Source organism: Taeniopygia guttata, chromosome Z (genome assembly GCF_048771995.1).
Source record: "Taeniopygia guttata chromosome Z, bTaeGut7.mat, whole genome shotgun sequence".
Taxonomy (NCBI): Eukaryota; Metazoa; Chordata; class Aves; order Passeriformes; family Estrildidae; genus Taeniopygia; species Taeniopygia guttata.
The window spans coordinates 68,399,977-68,421,085 of NC_133063.1; the positions used below are offsets into that span (position 1 = coordinate 68,399,977).

A 21,109-nucleotide genomic window follows, 5' to 3' on the forward strand; every position below is an offset into this window, starting at 1 on the left:
GTATTGAAGAGGATGCTGCCACACAATTTTATTCTGTCTTTCTTCAAGACAAATCAAGCAGTAGTTGTCAGCATATGTGATTCCTAAGAAAAAAACCCACACAGCAACGCTAGATTGAAATTAGTTTGTCCTATGTGGTGTTTTCTCTGATATACCTCATGATGATGAAGCAACATTGTTCACTAGTAATGACAGTCATGGGATACCTTTTAAATAATAACAATATGAACAATGGATTTAGACAATCCTCACAATTCTTCCTTGTACTCTGAAGGACAAAATTTGTTTTAGTTCACTTCCTAGCAACACATCCCCCTAAATGCTGGATCTGCAAGGCTTTACATATAGGATGAAACCTGCCATCGGTTTTGTATATTGAAATACTATGTAATGGCTAAGATGAGTGTGGAAAAGACTAGAACACAAGAAAGCCCTTACTGCGTATTGATTTTGCCATGAAGACTTAAAAGTTATATATACAAGCCTGCAGGTTCTAACCTATAAGGACAAGAATGAACATTGTTGGTCACCATATCTGTGAAAAATGTCAGACACACATAATATACGTAACACTGTGGTTTTTAAAAGAAGTCTCTGTCAAATATCTGATGCCTTTAATTTCAAAGGAAAATCTCATTAAGTGTATGAGATCTTTACCACTAAGAACGAATGCCACTAAATCACCTGTAGCAATTTCAAAGAGTCACTGTTTAAACTGCTATTCAAATAATTTCAAGATTAAATTTCAAATGGAGCATCATTAAAATACAAGACCCCCACCTGCACAATGTTTTTCCAGAAATGCCTCTTCCTATATACAAAGCACTTCTATTTAACAAAAGTTCTTCAAAAAAAAAAAAAAAAAAAAAGCAAAAAATAAACATCCTAGTTTTTAATTCTCTAGATAGGGATTACACATATCCCAGAAAGTGATAATATGCACACAATCCAAGAAAGAGAGAGACTGCCATTTCAGGCTGTATAAAGTTAATAATGGGCTGATAATTCACTTGGCACTGAAAAATGTATATTTATAAGCAACCTAAATGACTGAAAATAAAACAATGTTGAGTAGTAAAGTGTGTGAAATAGGCATAATGATAAAAGAAATTAAATTAGACCTCCTACAATGACAAAAATAAATCAAGGATTTTTGTTAATGGATGGGTGATTGCTGCTATGTTGCCATGGAAGATTTTCCTTTAACCTGGCAAGATAAATGGGAAAAAAATCGTTCCATAAATCTGCCATCTGACTTTTCTTAAGTGCAACTTTCTAAAGCATTTTAAAAACATTTAAGAGTCTGACTCTAAATGCAAAGAGATTTCCAGAACAGATTCCAAAAAATCCTGTTGGAAGGAGTAGCCATTTTTATGCAAGTAAACAGCCCCAAGGCTAAAGTAACAACAAACTAGAAGACAAACCCCAGAGCAGATTGTTTGCCAAAGAATTCACTTATAGGTATGTGATGCGCTAGTTGTATCAGTGAGCGTAAGGGGATTTTAAGAAGTCTGGAGCATCTGCAAATCTCATGAGAGCTGACAAAAAAGTGGGTGTCTAGCATTTCTGAAAACTGGGTCATTTCTACTTAACCATAAGGACTGTGGAAGTTTTACTTACTTACTACAGGACACATTGAACCCTGAAACTTGTGCCTATTACAGACTGATCTGCACATTCATGGTACATAAATTTTATTACGTATCTGTGAAACAGAGTTTAATCTTAAACCTTAACTTAGATCTTAAAATCACTTCCTTTGAACTCATACAGACAGACTAACTTGGACCAGTCCTGGTCTACTGAGAAACGTTAATTGTGGCATTTTTTCCTTTGACCTCATACTAACTCAGAGGCTGAGTGTCACATCTAGAGTATTAAATTAGACACAAGACTTCCTTGTGTGGAAGATTTCCCTCCTGGGCAACAAAAAGAAAGGAGAGGTTTCTACCAAAGCTAGGATCTTTTATTTGCCTTGCCTTACCTTTCCTTTCCTTGTTTTGCCGCACTGCATTTTGGTTTTCTTCTGCAAACATCATGCATAACACCCTTGAGGTTACTGTTAGGATGGGACAGCTTTCTTCTGTCTGCATCTCAGATGCAGCAGAAAATAGTGACTGGACTCCTGGTAGCTCCATTGACTTAGCAAGGAAGAGTAAGTGCTGATGTTGGCTCAGCAAGAGGGATCTTGAAAAGTTCAAGAGTAAGTTTCCCTACCAGTGAGCACTGAAGAGTCCTGTTTAATGTTGTTCTATTTTCTCCTCAGAAACTAAGAGGGGAAACTTCAGGAGAAGTATTAACTATGTCTGCAACTCCCAGTGGTGGCTAAGTCCTACAGAGCAAATCGTGTCCCTCCAGGAGGCCGGTTCTTACAAGGCACAGCAGTGCCTTCAGATTGTCCTGGTACCAAGCAGTGGGTCTAATTCTGGCTGTCACACAAGTGAAAATGGGTGACTGAGCAAAGGGCAGGACCATCACCAGCACACAGGAGACAGCAGGGACCAAAGCCTGATGCTACATGAAGGGCTCTGAAGCACATTGAATGGGAACACTACATAGCCCAAAGTTTGTCACCTTGGCTCCACCTGTGGAGCCACATATGCCTACTGTGTGCCACAGAGTGTTCTTCAGTTCCTGAGCCACATCTAGCCATAAGTATGCAAATATTTGTGAGGGGGGGAATGCTTACAAAAGGCACTCTACGGTTGCCGTATGTTATTGAAACAATTAAAACTGAGGTGGCATGGGTGGGGGGAAGTTAATTAAATTGTTAGTAAATACCTACTAATGTTTGCATTATAGTCATTTTACTCAGTACTAATGCATTTTTTGTACCTTCTGCATCTGTTCCAATTTTCTCTGTTTCATTGTAAATGTATACAACATTCTGAGATAAGGCAGTTTTTTCATCTTTGACAGGAAGACATTAAAGAGACAGTTGGTAGTTTAGAGTGTCATTTTGTTCTTACTAACGCAAAATAAAAACTGGTTTGCGGCATGGAGTTTTCAGGTCTTGCCAGTATTAAAGTTAAGGATTCTGCATATGGACCGCTGCAACTTTACAAGTATCTTCCATTTCACAAACAGTAGTCAGGGACCACATTTTTTCAGGTTTGGGGTGTAGGGGAAGGCTGTATTGTAACTGCACGTGCAAGCTTCATATTGCAACAGTGCATTTACGCATAGTATTGAAAACTGAGAAAGAAAAAAATGACAGTCTTTGTAGCAGAGAACTTAAAACATCCTGCCATAGTGATGGCAGAAAGACAGACAGGGAAGAGCAATGAGATACTCGACAGCCTGAAGAAGCAATGCCAGGGAGCCTAGCAATTTATTCCAGTTCTTTATTTTTATGTGTTTTCTAGAACACAATTTGTTTGCTCACCAAAAAAAAAACCAAAACCAAAAATAAACAAACAAAAAAACCCCCCAAAAAACCCCAACAAAACCAAAAACAAACAAACAAAAAAACCCCACCAAAAAACACCAAAGCCAACAAACCAAAATCCCAAAGATGACTTAACATTACCCAGCAAAGAACTTCTTCAGAACTTTGCATGCAAGTTAGTCAGGAGAAATTAGCCTTTGCCTTTTTATAAAGAATTAAATCAAGCAGAGGTGTCTAAAAACATTTTTCTGTTCTCTGAAAAATAAAGAAAGGGGAAGAGGAGAGTAAGATACTACTGAATAATTACCCTTCAAATCATAAACCCTTGAAATAAGCCCCTTTTTGCTTTCCACTATTGCAACTGTGAAGTAGAGTTTGGCCAAAGATGACATGTTAGGGGAGGGAGGAGCACCTGAGAAGGTACTTCAGGATACCTGACTCAGAGATGTAGAAGAATGACTAGAGAATAGCCTCCAGGGAATGAGGTTTTCACTGCTCTATGATACAGAGTGGAGAGAGAAAACAGGACACAACTCCCAGCAGCCCATTGTTGGTGGCTCTGGAGGACACTGGTGGTGACCCACAGATGGCCTCAGAGGGTACAATGAAATCAGTATTTCATTGTACATGAAAACCCATGCATGTGTTTTCCAGAGGGCTTCCAGTGGGCTCCCTGCAACTGATGCTCTGAGGTATGGCCAGACCCATCGCCCACACTTTTACTGGTCTGGGGAACATGAGTTTGGACCAAATGAGTAGGGTTTACACTAATACTACAATATTCAGCTCAGATACTTATGGTAAGTATAATTTGAGTGTTCTTCTTCAGAAATCAGGACTCTGGGGATGTTTCAGACTGAGCAAGAAAGAAATACAAGCCACTTCAGAATCACTGCAAAAGTCCTGGTCAGGCACTTCAAAATGCTAACTGTTCATCCTCATTTGTAACTTTTCCATTAAATCAGAAATCTTGAAGACTTTCACTTTTTGCTAGTTAAAAACAGTGGGATAGGAAAAAATTTGTTTGTGTGTCTAGAAATCATGTGAGTTTTACACCTGCATGCAAAACAAAATAAATATATTTTGCTACTACTTTGAACTACATAGCCACTTCTATTAAAATTGGCATTCAAATAGCTATCTCTTGTGTGCCATAGATTAGTCATACATTTTCCCAAGGAAGATTAAAAGTAGTGTTCAGGAGGGAAACAGAGAGTATTTTGCAAATGAGTCCAGATGGAAAACTAACAGATGGCCTTGTGCTGTATTTTGTATGCTCAGCTCTATATTTAAATAAAAAATTTTCATAATTAAGATGACAGTCTGTAACAACGCTAGCTACTTTTCCTGTGGCAACATCATACATCATGAATCACATGCATGAACTACAGGCTTTTTATTAAATAGTGGTTAAATAGTGAATCACATGCATGAACTACAGGCTTTTTATTAAATACAAATCTTGCTACTCAATTTCTTTAAAACAGAGGGGAATAAAATGTAATTCACGAAAATCAAAGAATAAGAAAAATAAAAATCTTTCATACAAACATATGTCATATAGTAAAGACATTTACCACCATCTGGTCTTTCTTCTTCTGCAAACTGAATGGCCCACCACCTTACTTGGAAGGGAAAGGAGAAGGATCACATTTGTTATAGGTCTTCATCCAAGAACCATAATGCCAGTAGGATTTTTCTATTTCATTACCTGAAAGAAATGGGGTTCTTGAATTTCAATAATTAGAAGATCTGGAGAAGATAAACTGTGCCCTACACATATATTGTAATCTGACAACTGAATAAAGAGAGTGTTAGTATTTTCCATAAAGTGGTATGTGTATGTATGCAGATGTTACTGCCAGAGAGTGCTGCTAAAGCAAGGACTGTACCTTGTCCACAGGGGACACAGCATCCAGAGGAAGGGCTCCTTTCTCAGCATGCAGCCCTAGTCTGTGCTCCCTGACACCCACAGCACTGATGCAGCCTGACAGACATGCAACAATTGCATTCACACCAAAGAGCCTCTCTACATCTTCAGCATTTTTTTCACGCCGCCTGTGAGGAGGTAAGAGGTGCTCATTTTACAGTGGTCTGCAAGCAGGGTCTACTGAAGTCAGTGGCAAGTTACACTTAATTCTGGGCCACTCAGAGTTCAGGAAGAAAAAAAGTGGCTTAGAAAACTTCCATCTTTCTGCTGTGCGCCCTGAGGTTTTCCTCAGTTGTCTCAAGCCAAAAGGTAACTGTGACTTTGTGGCAAGAGGGACTGCCTCTGTACAAGATAGAAATGCTACACAAATCTACCTGTCCAGAAATCTTTAGTACCAGCAGGGTTCAATAAAGATGACTCCACCAGGAGACACTAGGCTGCAAGTCAGCAGCTCAGTGGGCTTACAAATCATTCACAGTGGTAGAAAATATGTGCTTTGTTATCAAATAGCTTCTTCTATTGCTCTCACAGTCATAACATTCAAGTGCCTTACCACAGCACATTAAATACTGTGACTCATAACTATCATCTGCCTCATTTTCCAGCTTATCCTCTCCCACAGAGGGAATTTGATGTACAGCAGGGTGTCTTGTTTTGGTAGGGTAAATACTATTTTTTTTCACATGTTTCTGTTTATACATTAACAAAGGAAACCCTGGAACTGCATGCCCTGAGTTGGAGTAGAGCAAGGGATATTTGTGGCAGTCATTTTCTCCTGTGGGAGGACAAGGACAACAGGTACAGCTTAGCTCCAGGGATGGCAAGCTTGCCCTTTTTGAGAACAAGGCCTTTTTGAAGCAAAGACACCAAATTTAGAAACTTTTTATTCTTGATAAACCACTCTGTAAACAGACAGTTCTAAGGTACTCATGTTGTTATTTGTAAAACCAAGTAAGATGCTGATTCCTTCTTAGGGAGTGCTGCTATCATGCTGTCACTCTTTGCTCTTCTGGAATTTGCTGTGTAGGTTTGACATTTCTGGAAGTCAATCTTAAAGTGAGCGCTCACTCATTAAATTCTTCCTCTTTTCCTCATGTGTGCAGCACTGATCAGTGGCTGCAGAGACATCTGCTGGTTGTCACAATTTTGAGTATGTAGCAATCATAAGGAAAACAGAAAATTTATCAAGTAACATTTAAATTATTTCACAACTTTCTAAATTTCCAGAAATTTCTTGAATTCAGATTGCGCTGATTGATGTAAGGGAGGAATGAAGAACTGGAATAATCTGTTTCTGTTATGAGATTTAGTAAGCCTTTTAGAGTTGCAGGAAATCTTGTTTGAACAATGACTCTGATTTTAGGGATTGAAGTTTTGCATTAGCAATATCAGAGTTAGGTTTGTTGAAACTTTTATGATGAGTCCCACATTCTACATAACATCCCCAAACATTTTACCTATGTACAAAATGGTGTTTTGTTTTTAGTTCTCTATTGCAAGAGCAAATTCTTCAAAGTAAAAATATTCTTTGTCTATTGGTGCACTGTTTGGAAAAGACACACTGCCATGAAGGTAGATACTACCTTCTATTAAATTATTTCCATGGCTTGCAGTGCTTTATGTTTGTGTTTGGGAAGATGGACTTCATGTCCTTGCAATAAGGCTCTACTCACACATTGTCCTGCCCACCCCCTGTCCCCTCCACTGACATTGTCAGAGTTTAAACCAATTTCACCTTATTTCCAAAGTTGTCATCTAATTTACATCATTCAGAAGATCTGGTAATTCAATAAATTGAAACACCAGTTTGATAACACAGAAACATGCAATATAATCTGGATTTTCAAGGCTGATGAATTTGACTGTAAATCAGTTCTGTGCAGAGGTTTGCCTCTTCTGTGCTTAATTACACCTGTGCAAACATCCATTTGTTTATCGTTGCCAAAAAACCTGTGTGAGCTATTTGCATTCCCAGAAATCACATTTCCATACTGAGCACTTCTCTGAGAATGACATCTCAGCCATTAATTCAAATGTGACACACAAAATCGTTAATAGTCTCTTAGTTGAACGTACCTGAATTTTCACCCCATAGTTCTAAAGAAACTATGTGGCTGTAAGTGTAGCAGACTTAAAAGTCAACTGCTTCTGAAGGATGAAAGAAAATTCATTTTTTTTCACTTCAAATTGTTTTGTACACACTTATTGTTCTTTGTTATTCTATGAGTTCCAGAAACCTCTAAGACCCTGCTATGCACATTAGTCATTGACTTTATCCCCACAAGGGCAAGACAATGGGACGTTTCCTCATGAACACTTCTTCATCTGGGAAACATGGCAGACATTTCTGTAAGTTGCATGCTCCTGGACTGTGTCTCCAAGAGCAGGCTGAAGTAGAGGTTAATAGGCATGAGGATTACTGCACTGTGGGAACTTGGGCACTTCAGTCTTCAGAGTAGACTTCTGTGACAGAGCTATTTTCTCAAGTACTGCTCAGACCAGGAGCTAAATTTAGATGCTTACCATGTTAGATGAAAAACAGTGTTTTGGGAAATGTGCTGAGGCATTGATCACTGATTAACAGAGGGGAGAATTACCAGTTAGTTGACTTTCCCTAGCTAAAATAAGAAATGGCTGATTTAGGGCAGGTGGTCAAATACTCTCGCAGCGACTCTCCTACTGCCACAAGACCCTTCTGGTGGAAAACTGTTGGTCTGACAAATGAATATGCAAAGGAAAGGTTGAGGACAGCTGCAGATTTTAGAGTAGTGACCCCAGCCCAATTACACAGATGGAAGCAGCCACAGAGAGGCAGAGAGCAGATATTGCAAGTTTAATCATGGAAGAGACGTAAGTTGCAAGAGCAGGTGAAGAACCATTTCCTTCATTTTAACCTTGGGATATCCTTTCTCAAAGCATTTCTCAGCTGCTTTACTTCACAAATAATGAAATGGTCATTTTCAGGCATGATTCTTTTCCTGGAATTCTTCAACAGAAAAAGTTTCAGTTGCTACTAAACCTGGAGTTGTGTCTTTTATCTGGAAAGAAGACAAAAATGAAGACAAGAGGGGAGTTATTTCATGACTTGAAAAAAACTTCAGAGCTCCAAAGCAGGCGCCTCACTCGGTTTCCTTTAAGCTCACATGCTCTGACCAAGTATCATAGTCCATTTAAGATTGCAAATCTGTCATGATGGTCATTGTGTTTTCTTGTGAGAATTTTGTTTACACACAGAGCCTGCTTGCTGGTTCTCTTGCCTAATGAGATTGTTTGGTTCTGTTTTGCTTCAACATGTCGAGGGGTATCTTCAGTTATCAAATCTTGAATGAGTGGCTCACTGCCTTCTCAAAAGCACTTTCACTACTGACAGATGAAGAGTAATATATAAGTAGATTATTTCACAGTACAGCATATAACATAGATGCTAGGGGAACCATAAGGCTACTGCCTTTTGTTAGTATACCTAAGGAAAAGCATGATTATTTACATCTCTTCTCTACTTAATGTGACATCCTTTAGCTAATGAGGGAGTTTCTGCTGTTTGGGAAAAACAGAACAAGATTTTTTAATAATTTTTTAAACTTCCTTTTAACTATGGCTCTATCCAGATAATGATGCTTCAGAAACTGAAGTCCACTGCCTGTCTCCATCAGGAATTTATATGAGAACTCATGATACTTTGATTTGTCAAGGTTAGATAAGGTGAGGTGAAGGCTTCCTATCGTGGCCTGTGGGAATGTTTGAAATCTTGCAGTGGGCAGGACTGCCTACAACCTTGCAGCTGACCTAAAACTCACCAGGGTTTGACACTGTTTATGCCTGCTGCAGCTGTTTCCAGTTTAATATACTGAAGTGCATTGGTTGGTGTTGGAGACACAGCCCACTGTAGCAAGCAGGTTTGAAAAACATTCTGTCTCCTGCTGCGCTGTTTTGGGAGCCTGCAAAACCAGGCAGAGGGAAAGACACACTTGGAAACAGCAAACTGTGTGACTGCTGAATGACTGGTTGACTCCCATGCTTCTTTAGCTTTGCTTATGGACTGGAGGGCTGGAGTCTGTTCACAGTGGTCATGGTCAGTGCAGGCATTTGAGCAGAACATGATGTACATGACTGTTGTTTGCAGAAAGATGAACGCTGCTTGGTGAGAGAGTTTATGCCTTAAAGGTTTCTGTTGTCCCTCAGCACTGAGGGCATTGCTTACAATGGAAACTCAGTGTTGTATCCTTAGCAAGCAAGTCAAGACTAAAACTGCCACAGCTGTGAGGATAAATGCTCGCTAAGTCCAGCATTTCTAAATGCTCTAAAATTATATGACATGCAAAATTAAGCACAGGATAATTTATGCATCAAGTATTCCCCCTTGTTTAACAAGGATGCAGTGAATATCCAAGACAGCGCAGTTAGGATTTTATCACAAGCTATGCTAAAAAAGGAGCAAACTTCAGCAGAGGGACTGAGAGCTGTTTTGTTTCCTGAAGCTGAACAATGAATCAGTGGAAATGTGACAGGCATACTGCAGCCAGGAAATGAGGGTTCCAGAGGAAACTTCTTTTGTGGACGTACTTTACAAATCCTTTTCAGATTCTCAGAGCAGAACATTCTCTCCTGTTTGTGTCGGCAGAAAATAAATTCCCCGAGTTAGAACCTGAAGTCCATTTTGCTTAGTGTTTGGGAATCCAGCTGAGGAAAGGCTAAGTAAAAATGGGCTAATAGGACAGCAGGATTTTAATCAAGTTTACATATGGTGATGTTGAGCATCATCATAACTCTCTGAAGAAATTCTTGCCTCCCTCACTCTGGGACAGCTAAATGAATGGCACTGGCACCAGAAATCATGTCCTCTTTATAAGGTTCTCAGGGAATGCATAGACACAGGCTTTACACATTTGGTCAGAAAGTACATTCCTCGGCTGCTGGGCTGCTGGCTTAAGGCTCCATCCATAAAGAGCACCAGGCTCTCCACAGAACTCACCTGGCATGACTCAGGCTGCCCACTTGACTGAGGCTGCTGTTGCCCCTCTGCCTCCAGTGCTATGCTCCCATGGTTTGGATTGCTGGAGTACCCTCAGAGGCAAATCCATGCCTGTTCTGTGTTAGCCCAACTCCCCTTCTCCTATTTTGTGGTGAGCTGGCTGGCTATTGAGCATACTTAGACAAGGCAGTATTTCTATGAAATAACACTGCTCTAAAGATACCACATTTTACTCTTGCTTCAAGCCACATTTTCAGTATTGCGTTTGATGCACACAGCTCCACCACATGCCTGAAGGAACCCCTGTCCTGACCTCCTTTGTAGTGCCTGGCTGTGGGGAACAGACACATGGCACGCTGAATAAAGTTCTTGACGGCTAACAGCTTGGCAAGGTTACTGGACTGCCCAGTTTTCTGCAGTTACAGAAATGCAAAGACTTGCACAGTTTGTTGTGGGGTTTTTTGGCTCTGCTTCTGCAATAGATGTGTAATTGAATCATATTCCTGGTGTACTAGCTAATTACAGCTCTCTAAAATAAAGGTGTCTTAAGGTTTTCCAGGTATCTGAGATAGACATCTTAGATAATTTTTCCACAGACAGCTCTTAAATCAGGTCTGCAGAAATAGTTTTCTAAGTCCTGTGACATAGCAGGGTAATGGAGTTTGCAATAGGTAGATATAGACAGGAACAAACTGTTACTGTGACTTTGTTGGTATATTTTCATACAGCTGGAATGCACACTTTTAAAAATCTGACATTTTTTGGTTTTCTTAGAATTGATCTTTCAAGTAGCAATAAAGAAAATGGAGATGGTGCTTATTCCTGCCTTGGGCAGCATTGCCTCTCTCTGGGGCCATGTGCTGCTGGAGAGGAAGCTGGGCACCAGCCCTGTGTTCCTTAATTTTTCCTTGCTCCCACACAGTGCATTACGAAGGAGCACAGCTGCCTGCAAAACACTATTATTACCATGCTGCAATCAGCAAGGTAGTTTGAAGCTAGAAAAGAGCAGTCACCACTGGCTTCCTATTATTCCTTGGGCCTTGTGCTTTGCCTGTGTGTTAGTTTGTGATTCTGCAGTGTTTCTTGACAAAATATACTAAGCACCTTAATAAGGATCAGCCAGGCCATCCCTTTCTGAAGGCTTTTATTCCCACTCTTGCAGCAGAGGGCCTCACAGTTATCAAAGGGTTGTTCTTCCCGCTGTCTCTGAAAGTTAGTGCACTGCAGCTTCATTACAAGAGGTCTGTATTTTATGGCAGGAGATGCTGACAAGAACATCAGCTACAGGGAAGGTAATGAAAGGGCAATATCCTGCTCAAAATCAGGCTTGTTTGTACAACACAAGGGAAAAAAAAAGCATTTAAAACATAGTAAGCACAGCTGGTGCTAAATCACTTTATTGTGTCTTTTCTCTTTCTTGTGGTAAGCTCTCTTTTCAGTGAGCCACAATGCAGTCACACTGTGCACTGCTCTGCCCTTCTCCTCGTGCAGGCACACATGTGTGCCAAGCCCTCGCTGTGCAGAAGAACAGAGACAGAGCTGACCTCCTCCTTCTGTCTTCCTGCAGTGCTTTGACTTTCCTTGGGTTTGAGACTTTTCCTCTCTTTTCTTCCCCTCTTATCTTCTTATACTTCCAACACTGAACCCTCTCTGAAACCCCTAGGTTTCAGCTTCCTCAGCTGATTGTTCCTTTTAACATTATTTTCTGCATTGAAATTAACATTTTAACATTATTTCCTATGCGCAGAAAGTGCTGAATTCTGTTTTTCTTATTTTCAAGACTTTTGCCATTTCGTCTTGTTCCAAGGTTCATACAGCTCTTCTCTGGAATCCTCCTGCTTTGTTCTCTTTCCACATTCTTCCACTGAAGAGGAGAGGCTCTGACCTTCTCTCCATTTCTCTGTCTAACAACTTTTTATTCCCTTCCTGGCATCAGCTCTAAAACATACCTACTGAAGAAAGTGACTCAGTTTTTTAAAATCTAGCCACCTATACAGAGAAATACAACAACCAGATAAAATCATCCTGGTTTTCTCCTCTTCTTCCTATTTTTTTTCCCTGAGTTAGGTAAGAAACTGTTTATATAACATCCTGCCATCACTGAAAATGGCTTTTATTCTGAAGGAGAAAAATGCATGGATGCCTGTGCAACAGGCTGAGCCCAGAGATATGTGCTCAGGATAAGTTGAAACTGTTTGAGCCAATCTGATTTTAGTTTTTGATTTCTGGGTTTCTTCTTTGCCTTTCTTTGTCTTTTATTTAGTTGCTTTTTTTTTTTTCTTAAATGTGTGTGTGTTGGTTTTTTGTGTGAGGCCTGTTTGATTTTGGTGTTGTAGAGGTTTTTTGTTGTGTTTTTGGGGGGCTGTTGTGTTGTTTTTTTTTTTTTGTTTGGGTTAGTTTGGTTTTCTTGGGGTTTTTTTTGTTTGTTTGTTTGTTTGAAGGTGTTTTATCTTTATTCCTAAGTAATAAAGAAATGTTGATAATCTACCTTTATAGGGAAAGAAAAATGCTGATCACATCTATGTTAGCTCTCAAAAGAAAAGTAGCAATAGTGAAGCAGAATTATTTTTTAACACCATCTTTTCTCTGCGCTTATTAATCAGCAGATGTATAAATGGGACACTGGGCATTGAAAAAGACATTTCAAAATTGTTTTCCTTACTACTTTATCACATACTTTGAAGTTGAACAAATTATAATGAGCAAACTACTCAGTGAGTTTGAAGCAGTCTTCAATTTGTAAATGATGAATGCACTAGTTTACATTCTGACAGATTTTTTTGTTCATAAGGTTTTGAAATACACTTTGTAGCCATATATAAATTCAAGATTTTCCCATGAATAATTTGCTTCAACTGTCTGTTGGTTGAAAGTGATACCTTTCTAGTGGATTAGCAGCAAAAAAAATACAGGAAAATAATTCATTTTCTTACTCAGAAAGCAGGAAATAATATCAAACCATTCACAGAATGCTAAATATCTAGGTATTAGTGAATACAATCTCAAAAGGCCACTTCCAAAAAAAATGTAATCTGTGTAGGAAAGTGAATTTAACAGAATCACTGGATAATTTAAGAACATGCTAAACAATAATTACGCCTTCTTTTCTTTTTCACCCTGCTTTAGTCTACATGACATTGTCTCTCCTCTGATCTGCTGCCCATCTCTGCTGGACCTCCCTTGTTTACTATAAAGCAAACTTTGCAGGATGGTGTTCTTGGACAGAACACAGAAAGTCTTCTCTGTGTAATGAAAACACTGTGAGGGAGTCATTTATTGGATTGGCATGTTGTTGTTTTTGCTGCTTGAATGGCAGATTTACAGGTCTTTGCCTTAGATATTTACTGCTGAGATAGGGAGGAAACTGAATCATAAACATCTCAATGACTTTGAATAAAAGCAAAAGAAGTGCTGAGGTCATTCTAGCAGCTTGTGTTTGCAGAGTGCAACAGAAGGTGTACAGCATAAGACAAATACTTTCCTTGGCCAGATGCCCTAGAATCTGCTCAATTAATGTTATTAATTATTATTTGTTTGCGTGAGGGAGATATCAAAAAATAGTGGTCTTCTTAGTATGTTACTTTGTCTCCAATTTATCCTTCACAGAAAGATTCTTGTGATTACAATATTGAAAATATGTGGTGGCAAAAGTGTATTTGAGATCTTGTCCCATTGCTTAGCAAAAACATTATTCTGTATAATTAAGTCTCTTTTTGAGAGGCACAAAAATCCCCACATAAAGTTGCTTACCTACTCCAAATACTAGTTTGCAAGATGGGATTAGGAGGAATTAACAAGAGGAAGCCCATCAAAGTCAGTAGCTGCTCTATTCTTCATACTTTTGTGCCTTCTTGAGGCATGCTCCACTCACCAAGAGGTGTCCCTGAGAGATCCTTGGCTGCACAGAAAGTAGAGCACAGCCCTTTCTCCCACCACTCTGAATGAAGAGAGTGGAGAAGGCTACAGATTTTGATGAGGCATTAGCCCCATATAGTCACAGCTGCTTAGCATGTTTTAAAATCTACAAGTAGCTACTACATCTACACGTAGGAAACTAGATATATTGTCAGCAAACATAAATATCTCCAAACATTGCCCTGTGTTTTTACGAAGAAGATGACAATGTTCAGGGCTATGTGTTGCATTTTGATTCTCAAAGCGTACATATTAATGTTATGACAGCAAATATTACCATCAAAGGAAAAAAATGAAATTAAGGAATGTTCATTTTTGTTTAGTTTTTTTTATTGGGATGTACCCCTATACAGGCATCTCAACTAGTGTTAGTAAGGGCTTTAGAACAAATACACAAATACTAATAAATTCTTTGATAAGTGCCCATAACTGAACCTTGTCTTGTACCACAAGGAGAATAGGGCTCCCTGCAAATACAGGTCAGCAAGATGTTTTGTCTTAAGAAATTCCTCAAGCTTCTGTGTGTTTATTCATAAGTCTGTGTACAGTATTTTTAATTTGTATTTACTGTCTGACTAAAGTTCACCTTCAGCCTTTATTTGTCTTGATGTAATCCTGATGCATTCCCAAGAATTAGAATTTCTATACATCCACTAGATTTACTTTGCCGTATCTCCACTGCAATAATGATAACTTATGCCATTTATGCAGAAGACTAAAATTTGATATACAAAATCCATTCCTGCAGAACCTAATCTTACAATGTTTTTATTTGAAAGTTCTGTATCCCAGATTTTCCCACACTTGTACTAATATAAGAGAAGAAATACACCTTTTAAATACAGGAAATTTTTTTTCACCTAATACTGAAAGTATGTTTCTGCTTTGTTCCTTTCCTCCCTGATGTTGCAAACATAACCTGTTCACACTGACTCCACCAGGATATGGCAGTGCTGACCACATAACATCGCCAAGGAAAGACTCACATGCCAGAAGCCAAGACTCCACAAAGGTGGTATTTTAAGGTTCCTGTTGTGGTTTGACACGGAAAAAGAATTTTTCCAGAAGGAAGAGGTCAATTTGGACATTGACCAATGGAAGGTGGACACGCCTCTGAGAACACAGAGGGGTTAAAAGCAGAATTCCCAGGAGAACGCACTGTCTTTGGTTCCGGTCAGCGTGGAGTGCAGGACTCTCCCCTGCCCAGCGATGAGCTGGGTGGGGGAGGGAAAAGCCATGTGGCCTTCGGAGGTAGGCCCAAGGGTGGAGGGACTGGAACCGGGCTGGCCCCCTGCAGATGGAAGGGTGGAGAAATCTGGGATGTCCTTGTTCCCCTCCGGAGTCTCTCTCCCAAGAGAGAAAAAGAGACGGCGGTGGTTTTGTCAGCAGTTCACCGCGGGGAAGGAGAAGAGCGTGGGGGCTGCAAGGTGCCCAGCTGCCTGTGGGAGCTGGAGCCTGGGCAGTGAGCCATCTCTGGGAGTTGGGACTTTTAACCCTTCCTGAGAAATGAAAACTGTAAAATTTTTGTGAAATTTTTCTCTTCCTCGGTTTGAAAGAGAGGAAGAGAGACAGCCTGGGACCTGGGATGTTGGAAGGAAAAATTCTAGGTGGGAGGAGATGACGGAGTGGCTTTTGGCTGGACTTTTTCTTGTTAGCCACAGACTGAACTGATCTTCTCCTCCAAGAGAGACTGTATTTTAGGAGGATGCTGGTGAGCCCAAGAGACCTGCTTCAGCTGGGAAAAGATAGAAGTGGAGCGAACAGAGAAAAGTTAGGGAGGTTTGTGGTGGTGCCCCCTGTCTTCAGAGAGGAAGAAGAGAAGATGATCTCTGTTCTTGGATCCTCGGCCCCAGGGGAAAATGGGGGGGGGACTGTGGTCCCAAAAATGAAAAACTGAACTGTTGTTTTTCCCCTCTTGGCAGGGCATCCTTGAAAGGAAAAATCCTAAAAGCAGTCTGTCCATCCATGCATTGGTGGTGAGAGCACTGTGCATGGAAAGGAGAGGGTCACCATTGGCAAACTTATTTCTCTGGGCGGTGCCATGTGGTGACATGGAACCACAGGATGTGGCAGCTGTGTTTCTTGGGGGGTCTGTGGCACAGGAGGGACTCCTCTCTCCCTTGATGGACTGAGAATCAATTGTCTGGAAGGTGGAAACCTGACTTGGGTCCAGGTTGTGTCTCACTGTGGTTTGTTGGAGGTGGGTGGTGGGAGGAGGAATGCTTTGAAAGGTTTTCATTTTGATATTTGTGTGTGGGTTTTTTTTCTTTCTTTTTCCTTCTATAGTAGTATAGTAGTAGTAGCTTAATAAAGTTTTTTCTTGTTATTGAGCTTGGGCCTGCTTTGCTCTGTTCTCGATTGCGTTTCACAGCATTCAATTGAGAGATTGCATTTTCATGGGGGCACTGGCATTGTGCCAGTGTCAAACCATGACAGTTCCACACCTAATTTCAACTTTAAAATCCAGTACTTGTGCAGCCTTGACAACTGGCAAAGTCACTGTTGAAACATGATCTGTGAAGCTCATGTCTTCTCTTAGTGCCTAACAGTGGACATATGTGAACTGTCTCCTCAGACAACCTCTGGAGTATACTTGCAATAGCTCAAATTCGTACAAGATCTGATCAGATGGCCTTCGAAGGTGGATTCAAGAATTTACAGAGAGTCCAAGGAAAATACCACATTCTTGTGGTAGTCATGATTTTGGTATCACACTACTCTTCTCCCACGTGTGTGTCACCAAGGTAACCTAGGATGACAAAGCCATCCTGAAACCAGCAACAGTTTTAACCAAATAACTTAGTGCCTTCTGTTCCCTTTGGGAACTTTATTTAGTTTATTTATTTACTTCATTTAGTTCAGATTTCCTTTCAAACAACACCTCATGTTATGGGAAGAAAGATATATAATCTATTACTTATTGAACAGCAATGGCATCTGTGCCTCCCTAAAAACAGTATATCATTAAAGAATGTAGCAGTCAAGGTTTGCAGCAACTGTCTGTTGTGTATGAAATGTAATCTGCATTTACCACAATAACTTTGAGGAAGCCTGTGCATCACCTGTTGTGTGACAGTCATGTAAAAGAAAAAGAGAACACAAGGAGAGGATTTTCTCCGTTGCTCCTGTCTCAAATCATTCCTCTCAAATCCCCCATAGACTAAAACAAGAGAGTCAACATGAATTGCTTTCAGAACCCTGGAGATGTGAATTTTCCTGCTGGAATGATAATTTGTTTTCCTTCAGGCAGAATGTATCATTCACAATTCCCAGAACAAGTGTGTTTTTTAATTCTCTTCTTAAGGGATAAATATACAAATTAGTTCCGTTTGTGGTTTGCTGGGTCTTAATTCATTAATGGAGACAGGTAGCTCAATGCCTGTAAAACCCAACTTGTATGTAAAAAAGCTGGATGATGGACTCAGAATAACATTATCAAGGTCCTTGAGCTCTACCCACAGGTCTGCTACTGTGCCCCAAGAAACATTTCTTCCCCCTGCCACTGGCATAAAAAATATTCTCTACACTGCCTTATGAGTTACTGCTGAGATTTAAGGCATGACTTTGTATAAAAGTGCTTCCCTTGACCATAAAGATTGATGAGCCCAGTCCAAGATCCTGGATGCAGAAGGGTGGTGTAGCAACCCCAGTGAGAAACACAAAAGCATTAATGCTATCTCACATGTTCATCAGGATTGCTTCCAAGAGCAAACAGGTGCTCATACTACTGTAAACATGTGTGTCCTGAGCTAAATCCAGCCTATCACTTCCACTCCCACCTCACAGTAGCTGCATTCCAGCACATGGTGATGAATCATGGTGTTGTTCCCCTGTGCCAGTTATAGGGGTTGAGACTCTGGACCTGTGCCCAAAGGTCCAATCCCCTTCACAAATCCACCTGACTCGACCTGCGAATGTCTGAGGGATAGACAGACTGTTTCCCTTTTCACTTTTGTAGAGTTTGACCTGTCTTACTTGATGTTGTCTTGGTGTCCTTTCTCTCAAGTCTATGGAAAGCATTAGGTTTTCCTTCTACACTTTGCAAGACTCCTGCTTGTTTTCAGAAGGCTGCTCCTGCGCATCTGAAGTTTTGCCAAGCAATTTGATGGGGAAAAAACTGAGGCAGCACTTGGTCATTCTCAGACAGCAAAAAACCCTGACAATAGACAAGGACGAGGCAAACTCATTCTGATATGTCTTGCCCCACTGCAAGTGGAGGCTCACCCTTGTCCTCCCTATCCCTTTTCTCCAATACACTTGGAGCAGTTGGCAGAAATACCAACCTAGAGCTCTTTAATGCAAACTTTTCTCATGGGAACTTATCTGTGCAGAAAGTCACTGTGCAAATGCATATATTGCCATGCTGCTTCTGTACTGATGATCTCTTGAAAAAAAAAATTAAAAACAGGAAGTAAAGAGGAACATTGAGGGAGTTTTTTTAAGCTTGACTGAAAGGATTCATATGGTCTGTGTCAGTCATTCCCTTTGGATGGCAGACAGCTACATGGTTATGAAGTCACTGCAAATATTTTGTTTTGAAGGCCCTGGCCTTCATCTGGAATACAGAAGGCCATATTCAACTCCTCAGTTTACTGAAATGGACTAGAAAGAGGTTGGTATAAAGTGTATGTGTATGCTTTTGTTAAAGTTTGGCCTTTGAGAACAGTTCTCTCCATTGAGAGAGAGTAGATGGCAAAAGGTAGCAAAATCATGGACTTCTGACTTAATGCCTAGAAAAATCAGCAGACAGCTGATTAAAACTGATGAACAAAATTATGTCTGATATCTACATGCATAGCTATTTTGAAGGATGCAATCAAGGGAGGTGTAGTTATTCAGTGGTTAATTTAGCAGCATTGGTCCACCTCAGCTGCTGCCCATTTGCAGCAGTTCATCCGTGGAAAGAACCTATGCCATGCTTTCTGCAAACCACTAACTCAGAGTACCCAGGGGCAAGTTCAGGAAGGCAGAACGAGAAAGGCACTGAGATCAGACTTCTACTGCATGCCACAGCTTGGCACAGCGGGACACACGTGCACGGCCGGCTCATCCCCAGCCCAGACACCTGCGGATCTGATGTCCTTCGAATGCCCTCTAGTGGCTGTGGCTCTGCCCGGGGGCCACGTCCCCGTGGTGCATCTGGAGGGAAAGAGCACTTTGCATGCACGTGTAAAGTACAGCCTGAAAGCACATGTGTGGAAAATGACTGGTGCTCACTGGTAGCCCCCTGTTCCCCTATTTCTGGTGCTGCTACACAAAAGTAGCATCCACTAGTGCAGCTGTCTGCTCCACGAAGCAGAAGAGCTAGGTCGGGAAGGAACTGACATTCCAACACTGGTGGAGGATCAGTGGGCCCTCCATGTGTTCGCACAAGGTGTGTTACTGTTTTAAAGACCACTGTCTGAGAGTGTTGGGGAAGATGAAACAAGAAAGCCTTATAAATATGATTGCCTGGCAAAAGATTTAGAAAATACAGAGATTGAGATGGTAACAAATTTTGAGATACCAAACCTTAGTTACTGAACAACTAGAAAACAATAGTACAGCTAGGATGAAGACAATCCCCCCTCCTGGTTGAACACTGCCCTTACCTACACATAGGCTCAAAGGTTAAATGGAATGTTCTATCTCACTCCCAATGTATGGTTCATCCCACATCTGTAACCCTCCCCTGAAGCATCTGGTATCTGTGACCCCATTGGCCCAAGTCTTGTTCCAGCCCACCTTGAAGCCCCCTGATAAGGGGTCCCTGAGGAGCCAGACGCACTCTTGGAACTCCCACCCTCTTGGAACTTCCATCCTCTCCTGGAACATCCTCGTATCTCCCTCTACCACTAGCCTCTCCCTTCCCCCACTCCCTCAGGCCTTGCCATGTGTCGCGTCTGGCGACTCCAAGCGAGGCCTTTCACCCTCTATAATAAACCTGATATTTTAAGAGCAGCCTTCAGAGATCTCTCATCTCCATCCATCCAAACCGTCCTGGAGTCCAGCTTGCCTGCATGAGAGGAAATTTTCTCTTCTGAGTCTCTGATTAAAAGGACATAGCACTCCAGGCACCAGGGAAGGAGATGCGGCTCTCTGAGGCAACATGATCAGGTTCCAGGGAATAAAGGATCGTAATATAAACATCAGTGGGGTCTGCCACAGACTGAAACAAGTCTTTGGACAATAAGGTTCTATTGCTGAAGGTCCTAAATGGTAATTGGGGAATCTTCTGCAAGTACAGCTTGGTGAAGAAATTAAAGGAACTCAAGACACACTATGGGCTGCATATTTACTTAGGGGAGTCAGATGGAACAACAACAATCCCCTGTCCCTGTCATCAGAGAGCACAAGTCTGTTTTCTGAGATGTGTAATAAGTCTGTGCAGTTTGCACTTTCAGGTGAAGGCTTTGTCTGACCTGCATCTTAAGGTTTTAAGGAAGATACTGGCTTGGCTTCTGCTGCAGAAGATCATGAGAAGTCAAAAGGCTTTGACAGTGAGAATCAACACAATTGATGGGGAGGCCAACTGGATATTGGCCACTCTGATATTCTCTCTAGATTTCTTTATATTTTCCCAATATTTTGCCCTCTTATTATTACACAGATGCTACTTGTTCTTTTCAGGTGCTATGTTTTCTTTCCAGACCAGTATTCACTGACTCTTCCATGGTTGGCCCTTGCTTAGACAACCTTTGGGAACAAGCTCCCACTTGGTGTGTCTGTGACTACAGAGTGGTTTTGTAATGCTGGATTTGGCATTGGTAACTTCTCATACCTGCTGCAGACCTGCCTAAATTATTTCTCAAGTAATTTCAAACTTGTGTGTGAGGAAAGAGAGTTACAGAAATACTGCTTCACATCCTGGTTCTCTGCAGCTATATTAAGAGCGTAAGCTATTTGGGGCAGGGATCACCTCCTA

General features: G+C 40.9%; 1 long non-coding RNA gene across 6 annotated transcripts in view; it reads right to left on the minus strand.

The window, feature by feature from the left end:
* Positions 1–4,768: 4,768 nt before the first annotated feature.
* Positions 4,769–21,109, minus strand: part of LOC115491073 (uncharacterized) — a 76,279-nt gene continuing 59,938 nt past the window's right edge. For 4 of the 6 annotated variants that reach the window (XR_012053071.1, XR_012053073.1, XR_012053072.1 and 1 more), the window contains one exon: positions 4,769–8,356. This is a non-coding gene — a long non-coding RNA (uncharacterized lncRNA). The remainder of the gene's footprint in view (positions 8,357–21,109) is intronic. The other 2 variants (XR_012053074.1, XR_012053070.1) reach the window with 1 other exon arrangement.